This window comes from Megascapheus bottae, chromosome 2 (genome assembly GCF_031878675.1).
Source record: "Megascapheus bottae isolate mThoBot1 chromosome 2, mThoBot2.hap1, whole genome shotgun sequence".
NCBI lineage: Eukaryota > Metazoa > Chordata > Mammalia > Rodentia > Geomyidae > Megascapheus > Megascapheus bottae.
The window spans coordinates 44,775,387-44,786,821 of NC_143510.1; the positions used below are offsets into that span (position 1 = coordinate 44,775,387).

The 11,435-nt window shown below is 47.6% G+C and overlaps 1 protein-coding gene across 3 annotated transcripts in view; it reads right to left on the reverse strand.

Annotated features, from left to right (window-relative positions):
• Slc38a1 (solute carrier family 38 member 1) overlaps positions 1–9,632 on the reverse strand; it is a 60,210-nt gene extending 50,578 nt beyond the window's left edge. The window contains exon 1 of one of the 3 annotated variants that reach the window (XM_090324570.1): positions 9,475–9,632. The gene's annotated coding sequence lies outside the window, so the exon portion shown is untranslated. Of the gene's footprint in view, positions 1–7,857; positions 8,042–8,353; positions 8,653–9,474 lie in introns of those variants that run through there. The other 2 variants (XM_090324556.1, XM_090324563.1) reach the window with 2 other exon arrangements.
• Positions 9,633–11,435: the final 1,803 nt, after the last annotated feature.

Consider the following 11,435-nt stretch of genomic DNA (forward strand, 5'->3'; position numbering starts at 1 on the left):
AAGAAGATTACAACCTAATAAAGGGAATAAGGGGAGCCGAGCACGATGGCTCACACCTGTAATCTTAGCTACTCAAGAGGCTGAGCTCTGAGGATCAAGGTTCAAAGCCAGCCCGGGCACAAAAGAACCTGAGACTCTTACCTCCAATTAATCTCTGGAAAATGGGAAGTGGGGCTTGGCTCAAAGGTAGGGCTGTAGCCTTGAGCTGAAGAGCTCAGGGACAGTGTCCAGGCTAAGTTCACAATAAATAAATAAAATAAAGAGAATAAGGGAGAGGAACTAGGAAGGAGTATAAGCAAGAATGGATCCCCAGAAGTACCATGTAATGGTACATTCCAATTACAGAGAAGGAAGCCTTTTAGAGAGGTCCAGCAAATTCAGTAAGAAGAGAGAGATAGACTCTGGTATCTATGAAGAAAGAGATTTTTTTTTTCTCCCCGTGCCATGCCAGTATTGACAAGCTTGCCTGTTGGATCCAAGACTTTAGGGGATCCAGGCTCTGTCAGTTGTTTTAATGGAAAAGTGGCCTGGGGGTCTGTTGTCTCAAGTTAGGGGCATGGCAACTGTGGATGAACATTAGGGTGGGATCTGCCTCCCTTAGGGGACTTCCATGGTCCAGTGTCCATCTCGTCCATAGAAGGGGCGAGGTTTTGATAGTGGGCTGAGGTTAGGGCAGGCTTTTGTTCAATATCTCGATTCATTTAAGGACACCTGAGTTTGGCCTGTTTTTGGATTATGGTTCCTAGTGTCTGATACTTTAGTTTTGTTTGCCAGATCTTCTGTATATGGGCCTGCTCTTTCCTGATGTTAAAAAGGCTGCATTAACTACATCCCACTGTGGTGTCTCGGGGCTGTCTTCCAACCTTTGCAATTTCCTTTTAATATCTGGGGCAGATTGGTGGATAAAGCAGAGAAAAATTAATCCCTCTTTTGATGTGGGATCCATATTAGTATATTTCGTCATACCCTCAGTGAGGCAGATAGATTTTAGGGGAGCAAAAATAGTTTAATATGAAACCCAGGCTCAGCATTATTAATCTAAAACCCTCCCCCCCAAAACCTGATTTCAGACTATTAGCTTTCTAAACTTGTCCAAGTATTTTCACAGCTTAGTTCAGTGAGATAGGCAGCTTAGATAACTGGGCAGAGAAGAAAGTGAGAAGAAAATCAGCTGTAAAAATGTTGAACTAGTACTGGGGACCAATGGTTTATGCCTATAATTCTACCTACTAGGGAGGCTGAGATCTGAGGATCAAGGTTCAAAGCTAGTCCAGGTAGAAGAGTCTGTGAAACTCTTACCTCCAGCTGAAAGTGGCTCTGTGATTCAAGGGGTAGAGTGCTATCCTTGAGAAAAAAGTTCAGGGACAGCACCAACACCCTGAGTCCAAACCCTAGTACATACACACACACACACACACACACACACACACACACACACACACACACACACACTCATATGTGTTGAATGAGTTGGCCAAGATTACCTAGCTAGTTAAAGGCAAAGACATATTGTAACCTATGGAAAGCTATAATATAAGTTTTGTTTGGGTTTTAATGAATGCTATTCACGGGCAACGAATGGTTGGTTAGTGAGAGGAAATAGAGATTATTGGAGCATAAGAGATAGCAAACTGCTGATGAAGGTCTAGGAGTGTATTTTATCTGGAGCCCTGGTTTCATTAAGTCACATCCTATGTAAATAAGCCATAGACCAATCAACCAATCAGAAGAGATCTGTCCTCATTCCAGTCCAGCCCAAGGTATGTGGAGGGTGGGGGGGATTAAGCCTTGCTCCTACCAGGGACCAAGGCAGCTGCAAATGGGGTGGAACTGAAGATGGGAAACTAGGCTGGGTGAAGGCTAGAGGTTCCATACCCACAGTAGGGACTTTTTGAGCATTTTGAACTAGGCCACCTTTTGTGTTTGCACCACTTAAGTTTTAGGAGAACAAACAGCAGCTAAAGACTCTTTTGATCTTCATGCTTTATAGGAGCAAGACCCTAAACTATCCACAGTCACCTCACTGCAAGACTGTTAACCACATGGTCACCCCGTTACTGAATTCCTCTGCCATCACTGACTAATCTAGATGCACATTATCACTAAAGAAACAACAGCTACAAAGCCAGTTCTAGAAATGAGTGTCACTTGTTTATTGAACAAGACCATTAAGTTGGGTGCCAATGGCTCCCATCTATAATCCCAGCTACTCAAGAGACTGAGTTATGAGAATCAAAGCCAGCCCAGACAGACAAATCCAAGACTCTTCTCAATGAAACGGTCAAAAGAGGACTAGACCACGTGGTCGGTACCAGCCATGAGTAGAAAAGCCAAGCCAGAAAGTGTGAGGCCCTGAGTTCAAACTTCAGTACTGGAATAAGAAAAAGGCAATTTGGGGTCAGTGTAACAGGATTTCTTATTCTGAAGCTCATCATGCCAATTTGAATGTGCTTACTTTATGTACATACTTCCTCGACCCTCAACTCATCTTTCTAGCAGAGTCTGGTAACATTTAGGCAATTCGCACCAGAATATTCCTTTTAGGGTCTGGGCAGTGTCCCTGACCTTTTCAGGCAAGATTGGTGCTCTGTCACCTGAGCCACAGCTCCACTCCCAGATTTGGAGGAGATCATTGGAGTTAAAGAGTCTCACAGATTTTCTAGTTCCAAACTGGGATGCTCAGATTTCAGCTTTCTATGTAGCTATGGATTCTGGATGTAAGCCATAGGCACCTGGCTTAGAAAAAGTATTTTTAAAAGATTAAATAGTCACAGAAGTGCAAAGGTAGAAGGAATGTTACTGATCCACTGTCTCCGTCTCTGAAAGATAAGGAACCTGAAATCCTTTTTAATTTAATATATTTGAAGTGCTACTAGCACAGCACCAAACCCTTCACATCCATTATCTTAATTAACTCATCAGGATACCTCAAGAAGGTGAGTACTACCAGAAACCACCAACATCAGCATCTCCATTTAACACATGAAAAACCCTGAAACTTGCAGATGTGAAACTACTCACCCAAAGTCCCTAGGCAAGAAAGTTGAGATGTAGCTTGAGTTCTCAATTCAGAGACTAACTTAGCTTCTACCTCCTTCCTCTCAGATTGCCAGTCCTGCAAAACAGTGAAGTGCCAACTGCAAATTCATCTGAAAATGATGGTGAAGGTGGTCAGTGAATGTGGAAAACAAATGACACCTGAGCTAGGCTGACACAAATATATAGGGTTTAAGGAGGAATTCCAATCTGAGATCCAAAAGCTACTAACGTCAGAAAAGGCAGAGAGCAGGCTGGGAATGTGGCCCATATGGGAATGCGGTAGAGGGCTTGCCTAGCATGCATGAAGCTCTGGGTTTGATTCCTCAGTAGCACATAAATGGAAAAAGTTGGAAATGTTTCTATGGCTCAAGTAGTAGAGTGCAAGCCTTGAGCAAAAGGAAGAAGGAGGAGGAAGAGGACGAGGAGGAGGAGGAGGAGGAGGAGGAGGAGGAGGAGGAACCGCAGTGACAGCAGCTCAGGCACAGTGCCTATGCCCTGAGTTCAAGCCCCAGGACTGGCCAAAAAAAAAAAAAGCAAAGCACAAACAAGAAAGAAAAGCTAGAGAAGAATAAAAAAAAAAAAAAAAGAAAAAAAAAAAAGCTAGAGAAGGCATAGTGTAGGAAACCAATTGAGAAGCTGTGACACCTGAATTAATTAGCTACTTTTTCCCTTATCACACTTGTATCTTGCTACCCTCACTGTCAGATTCTTCAAATCACCTTCACATCTATTATATATAGTTATATGTATGTGAATATATAGATATATATTTCCCCCTGGTACTGGGGTTTGAAATCAGGGCTTAGCTGTTTTACAGAAAGCTGGCACTCTACAACTCCACTTCTGTCTTTTTGCTCATTAATTGGAAATAGAAATCTCTTGGATTCGTCTCCCTTGTTTGGCTTGCTTGGAACTGCGATCCTCAAATCTCAGTCTCCTATAAGTAGGTAGGATTACAAGCATGAACCACCAGCTCCAGACTTGGTTTCATTTCATGATATGCGTCCCAACATTCAAATTGCTAGGTTTAGATTAGCTGATAGAGACCAGAATTTGGGCTGAGGAAATGGAGACAAGAAGATGGATTTGAAGGGGAATGGCAAGAATCTCACCTCTGCCAGAGAGATAAGCAAGTAAAGCAGAGCAGACAGCAAGCACCAGTGCTCACAACATGGGAAGAGGAAAAGCTAACAAGATATGGACTTGAAAGTCTGCTCAGTAAGAACCTAAAGAGGGGAATGAGATAGCTTGACAAACATTTCCACCCAATAAGTATTTATTAAGTACCTCAGTGTACTAGATATTGGCGGCACAATAAGCAAGACCAGGTTTTTGCTGATCACCAAAGAGGATGTTTCAAGGGGAGACAAAGATAGTATAGAACAACCAGAGGTCAGTCTCAATTCATGGAACAACCTCGGGATTGCATTTCAAAGGCAGCCCAGGTAGAAAAGTCAACAAAACTCTCATCAGTTAGCCACAAAAACTTCAAGCTGGGTGCCAGTGGCTCACACCTGTAATCCTAGCTGCTCAGGAGGCGGAGATCTGAGGACGGTGGTGCAAAGCCAGCCGGGGCACAAAAGTCTGTGAGACTCTTATCTTCAATTAACCACCAGAAAACCAGAAGTGGTGCTGTGGCTCAAGTGGTAGAGCACTAGCCTTGAGCTGAAGAGCTCAGGGTCAATGCCCAGGTCCAGAGTTCAAGCCCCATGAAATAAGAAAAAAGAAAAAAAAAAAAAAGAAACTGGGCAGTAAAAGGATCGCTCAAGTGATAGAGCACTAGTCTTGGAGCCAAAAATTCAAGTAAGAGCTTTAGGTGCTGAGTTCAAGCACCAGTACCAGCACACACACACAAACACACGCGCACACACACGCACACACACACACACACCAGAATATGCTTAAAAATGGCAAATAATTAGGACTCTATAGACATAATGTTTTATTACATAGATTAATATGTATCTATGACATATAAACCCTCAGCCTAATTTTAATTATGTTCTAAAATCTAAGTGCCATTATTGTACATAGAGATTCCCTTCTTGAATACTTGTTTGTTAAACACACCATTTGAAATATGGTGTAAAAGTCAATGTTAATAAATTCTTTAATTAAAAAAAAAAGGCAAATGGTAAATGCATGGCTGAGCACTAAGAGTGCTTGCTTAGCAAGTATGAGTTCCTGAGTTCAAACCCCAATGCTGATGAGAATAGCAAATACCTTTCAAAACTATTCATCTTGGTGCCGGGAGTGGTAGCGTGCTTGCCTAGCATGTACGAAGCCCTGGGTTCAATTCCCCGGAACCACATAAGACAGAAAAAGGCAGATGTGGTGCTGTGGCTCAAGTGGCAGAGTGCTAGCCTTGAGCAGAAAGTATCCAAGGACAGTGCATAGGCCCTGAGTTCAAGCCCCAGGACTAGCAAAGAAAACAACAACAACTATTCAACTCATCTGCTGAATTACATTACAGTCAAAGCAGAGGGTAATAGGTACCTGCTGTTCCTTCTGTAAGACTCTCCTAATTATTCAAATAGTTGATCTTTTCTAATTATTCAGGTTTTAAGACCAGTGTCACCTCCTCACATAGCCCCTTCTAGTGGATTGCCCAACGGCAAGCATTCTCCAAAATACATCAGATTCTAGTTCTCCATTTGCCTTGATACCTGGCATATATTCATACACACATTGCTATGTTTTGTGTCTCCCACAAGAATGAAGCTTCACAGAAGCAGGAACTTAATCTCTTTAGTTGGTGCCAGCCACACAATATGCCTGTGCTGGAGGAAACATTTATTGAATACAGTAAACTGGAGAGAAGAAAGCAAAATTAAAAAAAATAAAATAAAAAAACCCTCAAACCAAAACCAGTCCAGTTTCCAGTTACTCACAGCAACTTACCAAGAATTAAAAGACCTTGAAGAACATACACTTGTCTTCCTACCTACTCAGGAAACTGGTCTGTGGCTTATAGTTTGAAGCCAGAAAAGTCTGTGAGGCACTTGTCCCCAACTAATCATCAAAAACCCTGGGGTAATTTTGTGATGCAAGTGGTAAAGCATCTGCCTGAATTGGAAAAAGCTAAGGGACAGTGCCCAGGCCCTGAGTTCAAGGCCCAGTACCATCCTGAACTTATACACACACACACACACACACACACATACACACACACTTCCTCAAACCAAACCACACACACAAGTACACTTCCTCAGACCAATCCTGTTTCCAATTCCTTACAGCAACATACAAAGAATTAAAAGACAGAGAAGAGCAAAGCCATGTCAAGGTAGAGGTGAAACCAAAATCCAGAGGAGGAGCCCACAGCAGATCAGGGCCTGGCTTTGACTTTTGCCAAGATCAAGAGGGCACCCACCCAGTGTAAGACATTTGACAATGAGGCCAGCCAGCTGCCAGCGCTCAGGTTTTATTTCTGTTGTCCTTCTGACGTCAGAAAAAGCACGGGTTGCTGCCTAGTTTCTTCTATCAAGGTGACAAATTACAGCCTGGCTGGACCCTGCATTCAGCAAGCCATAGATTTCTTCCCTCCTACCCCTTATTTTGAAAAAAAAAAAATGCAATAACGACAAATAAACAACCCCACCACTCACTTTACAGATGTCAAATTTCCTTCCAAAGGCAAATGCAAACATGGTTTCTTAGAGGCAGGGCACACACACACACACACACATCACACACACATTTGTCCACTCACCAGTGATCACTCTAAGAAAAGTACAGGGTCCCTCGCAGCAGTTTGCTTTCCACGGGAGAAACCAGCTTCTCTCCTCCCTCCTCCCCACCCTCGTCCCCCTTCTTCCCCCAGGTCCACACAACGCTGAGCCAGACACAAAGGACTGGGATTAGAGGCAGCCCAACCCTCCCCAGCTCCGGAAAGACACGAAGCGGACATCAGAAATTCCTTTTGCCTCCCATGCCTGTGTCCCGACTAGATAGTTTGGTTAAAAAAATAATAATAATAATTAAACAACAATCGAGAGGCCTGGGCGAGCACCCGTGAACCTGGTGACCCTCGGGGTCCTCGCTGGGTGCTAAGGACCCGGACAGGTGGGGCGGTGGTAGGTGGTGAGGAGGAAGGGAAGGGAGCACCGTTTTCCACGGCGCACCCCTGCCGGTGGCTCCCACCCGTAATCCCAACTACTCCAGAGGCTGAGATCTGAGGATCGCTGGTTCCAAGCCAGCAGGACTCTTACCTCCCTCCAATGAACCGCTCAAAAACAAGTTGTGGAGCTGTGGTTCCAAGTGGTAGAGCTTTAGACCCTTGAGCAAAAAAAGCTCAGGGGCCGCGCCCCAGACCCTGAGTTCAAACCCCACAACCGATCCCTCTCCTCCCCCCGCAAAAAAAAAGCGCGTTTTTCCTCCAGGTGCGGGGCCAGCTAGCTTAAAGGCCTTTGGTGGCCACGTTGAGGCACGTGAGCGCGGGCTCCAGGACCAGAGAAGAGGGGGAGCTCAGCCCGGCGCCCCGTGCAAGCCAAGGCCTTTGTTCACCGACCCCAGAGGGCCAGGCTCTAGCAAAAAAAAAAAAAAGAAGAAGAAGAAAAACCCCAAACTTCCCCATTTCACTGCCTCTCCAAACGATCAACTACCCCTTCGGGCGGAAAAGGACAGTGACACGCCAGCACCCTAGACTAACGCATCCATCCCCGACCCCCATTAACCACAGGGACCCCCCCTAACACGATGTTGGGGGGGACAACATGCTCCGGTTTAGTCCAGCACCGTGGCTCAGCGCCACCAGCCCTCCCCCCGCTCACCCCTCCTAGCACCCCCCAAACCCACTTGGACACACTAGGGACCCACCACGGGCTCTGTCCTGGGCGCTGCGGATTCAGGAAATTCACCCGAAATGAGGCGGGGTGTGGAGGGAGTTCCGATCCCTCCCACGCGTCCTAACATCCGTGGCGCTCTCCCGGCCAGGCGACCACAGAGTGTCCCCCACCGTCCTTCTGTGAGCTTCCTCCCCGCAGTTCGATGTCCTTTGTGCCACTGCCCAGTCGTTGAGGGGTGGGGGTGGGGGTGGCCCTGGTCAGCCAGGGCTGGGCGGGGAGAACGGTCGGCGGCAGCGTGGCGGATTTTCCCAAGAAGGTGGCAGGGCAGGGCGCAGGGTTTCGGCGACCTTCAGGAATAGGAGTAGCCTGGCGGCCCAACCCGCGCGGGTTTCCTGCTACTTTCGGGGCCGAGCGCAGGGGAATCGACCCTCCCCGCCCCCCACACCCTCACACACACACACACACACACACACACACACACACACACACTCCCCACCCACACGCGCCGCTGCGGCCTCACAACTTACGGACGGACTCGCTCTGGACGCGGAGGCTGGGGGATCGCAGTCATCTCCTACTGGGGGGATCGTGGTCCTGACACTTCCATGGCTCGTGGTGGGATTAACCAGGCACGGCACACGCCATTCCTCCACGTCCAGCGCGCCTCTCCCCTCCCTGCCTGCGCGCCCGCTCTCCTCCCCGCGAGCTGCGCGTGGCGCTGAGCTGTCCCTTCACATAGTGTCACTGCGGCGCCTGGCGCCCCGCGCGCTGCGGCCGCCGCGGAGATCCAGCGTCGGGGGAGGAAGGGGTGAGGGAGGGGAGGACGCGGAGGGGCGGGGGGCGCGGGTTGCGGGAGAGCTGAGGCTGCGCACTGCCTGGGTACCAGCCCCCCCCCCCCACGCCCTCCTCCCGCGCGCGCCTCGGTGGAGCCCTGCAGCCTGCTCGGATCTCCGCTTGCAGTGACCACTAGAGAAGAATGGGGGACCCCCTCCTTCTCTCCCCCAGCCACAGCCCCCGGGGGTGGACGGGGTCGTGGTGGGAAGGAGGGCTGGTGTGATCTCGGGCCGGCGGGGTGGAGGAAGGGGGGGGATTGGGATGCTGCGTTCCGGGGTGCGGAGCCGGAGGAAGGAGGGGAGTTGCATTGTGGGAAGGGCGCATGGTGAGGGTGGCCGCGGGAGAAGCTGGCGAGTCCCAGATCCGGGCCCCGGGAGTCCCGGGCAGTGCCTGGAGACGAGGGTGGAGATGTTGTCTTGGGCCGCTGCACCCCAGCGCTCTCCGGGGATGGCCGGAAGGCGCCCCAAGTGGTGGGGAGTGCCGATCGCGCGGACACCTTTGGAAAGCCTTTGTCCTTGGTAGCCGGCGGTGGGGTGCGACTGTCCTCCCTATTTATCCACCCCACATCCAAGACCCGCACCCCACGGCCCCCCCCCTCGGATCTGCGCCGCCCGGGCCCCGGGGGGAACACCTGCCCGCCTAGAGACCCAAGCCCAGGGGAGATCTAAAGGGTCTGGGCGGAGAAGGGGGGCAAGAGAGGGGCTGCAGAGAAGCCGGGATCCAGGTGGAGACAAGGACGGAGCAGCTGCGCCCCAGCTCCCAGCTTCCCGAGTACGCTTGGCTGCAGGCGCAGCCCCTTTTCACTGGGCATTACCTCGCCGAGGAATTCGCATCTCCTTAAAATGGCGACAGGAAATCCCACCTGCGCGGCAGTCGGTGACACTGCCACCACCAGCGCGCGAATGCGCAAGCTGGAGACCGGAGCTGCTGCTGCTTCTTTTTTTTTTTTTTTTTTTTTTTTTGACAGGATGATTTGGTCTTCATGTTCCATCAAAACAGGAAAGAGAAGATGAATCATAATTCATAAATTAATCTACCTGGAGTCTTTTTAAGCCGGCTGAGCAGTCACTGTAATGCAATTGGCCACAGATTTTTTTTAAACAAATTTTCATTGTTATTATGAACGTGATGTACAGATGTTCGTATGATGTCTCCTAAGTCCGGTAATGAGTACATTTCTTTTGGGGGCAGTGTCAACCCCCTCTTTCGCTCTCTCCCAATGGCCAAAGCTTTAAAAAAAAAAATTATAGTTAGACCTCTGGATGATTAGAATTTAGACTACCAAATTTCAACTCCTCATTTCTTTACTAAAATGATGGCATGGAGTGGCAGTAAATGGTTAGATCTACAGTAGCTTCCTGGGAGAGCTCTTTTATAGATATGCTTCCATTTGAGCCACAGAATCCTTTTTGGAAGGCATATTCTTGTCTATGCCTCAGAAATCCAAGGTCAATGCAAACAGAAAGGTACAAATGTACAACTCCCCCGTCCCCCCACCCCCAGCTTGAACTCTGTCCCTGAGTTTCTTTTTCTCAAGGCTAATGCTTGAGCCACAGCATTACTTCTGGCTTTTTCTGTAATTAATTGGAAATAAGAATCTCATGGATTTTCCCACCCAGGCTAGCTTTGAACCACAGTCCTCAGATCTCAGCCTCCCTGAGTAGCTGGAATTACAGGTATGAGCTTACAATCATTTTATTAAACATTATTGCTTCTTTTTCCTGCTTACCCTTTGTACCAAGGCCGATTTCTGAATTCCAATATATATATATATATATATATATATATATATATATATATATAAATGGAGAGGTGGGCTTTTGCAGGTGGTGGCTTATAATACAAACATAACACTAATACTCCACAGGTTCCTGGAAAGTTGGATTTTTCTTCATAGAAGAAATGAATGAAGCCAGGAGTTTGGCCTAGTGGTTAAAGTGCTTGCCTAGCATGCATGAAGACCCGGGTTCGATTCCTCGGTACCACATACATAGAAAAAAAGCTGGAAGTGGTGCTGAGGCTCAAGTGGTAGAGCTCTAGCCTTGAGAAAGTCCAAGGACAGTGCTCAGGCCCTGAGCTCAAGCCCAGGACTGGCAAAAAAAAAAAAAAAGAAAGAAATTAATGATTTTAGGTATCATGTGTCGGCTGCAGTGCCTAAGATAGGGGTAGGTGAAGCAGTTAAACAAATCCATAGCCCAATAAGCCTGTAGAAAAGTTTGCTGCTCTACTACTTGAGCCACACTTCCAACCCAGCATTTTGCTGATTAATAGTATCTGGAAGACTTTTCTACCCAGGTTGTCTTTGAGCTATCTTCCTCCAGACCTCAGCCTCAAAGTCACCAGTACCTGGCACACTGGCACTCAGTACCTTAAACCTAATGTAAAAGTCTTTGGAAAATGTCATAAAGATGATTTCCCTTTGCGCTGTATGTTTATTCAGACTCTGTCTCCAAATAGGTACCACAGATCAACCCTACTGTTTGCACAGTCCAGGGAATCCTCTTGCTCTGATTTATTTGCAAGTGCCAAGGACATTGCCAGTTAAGATTGAATCTTACTTACAGTTGTTTCACAAATGAGTAGTTTTCCCAAAATGGTATTTAGTTAGGACATATTAAGAGGTCTTATTGCAGACTGTCCTAAAGAACTGGGAAAATAAACTTTCTGTAGCTCTGAAATTAAGCCTTAGGGTAGAAACCTGTAGTGAGTGTGTGTGTGTGTATGTGTGTGTGTGTGTGTGTGTGTGTGTATGTGTGTGTTGGGGGGGCAGAGTGG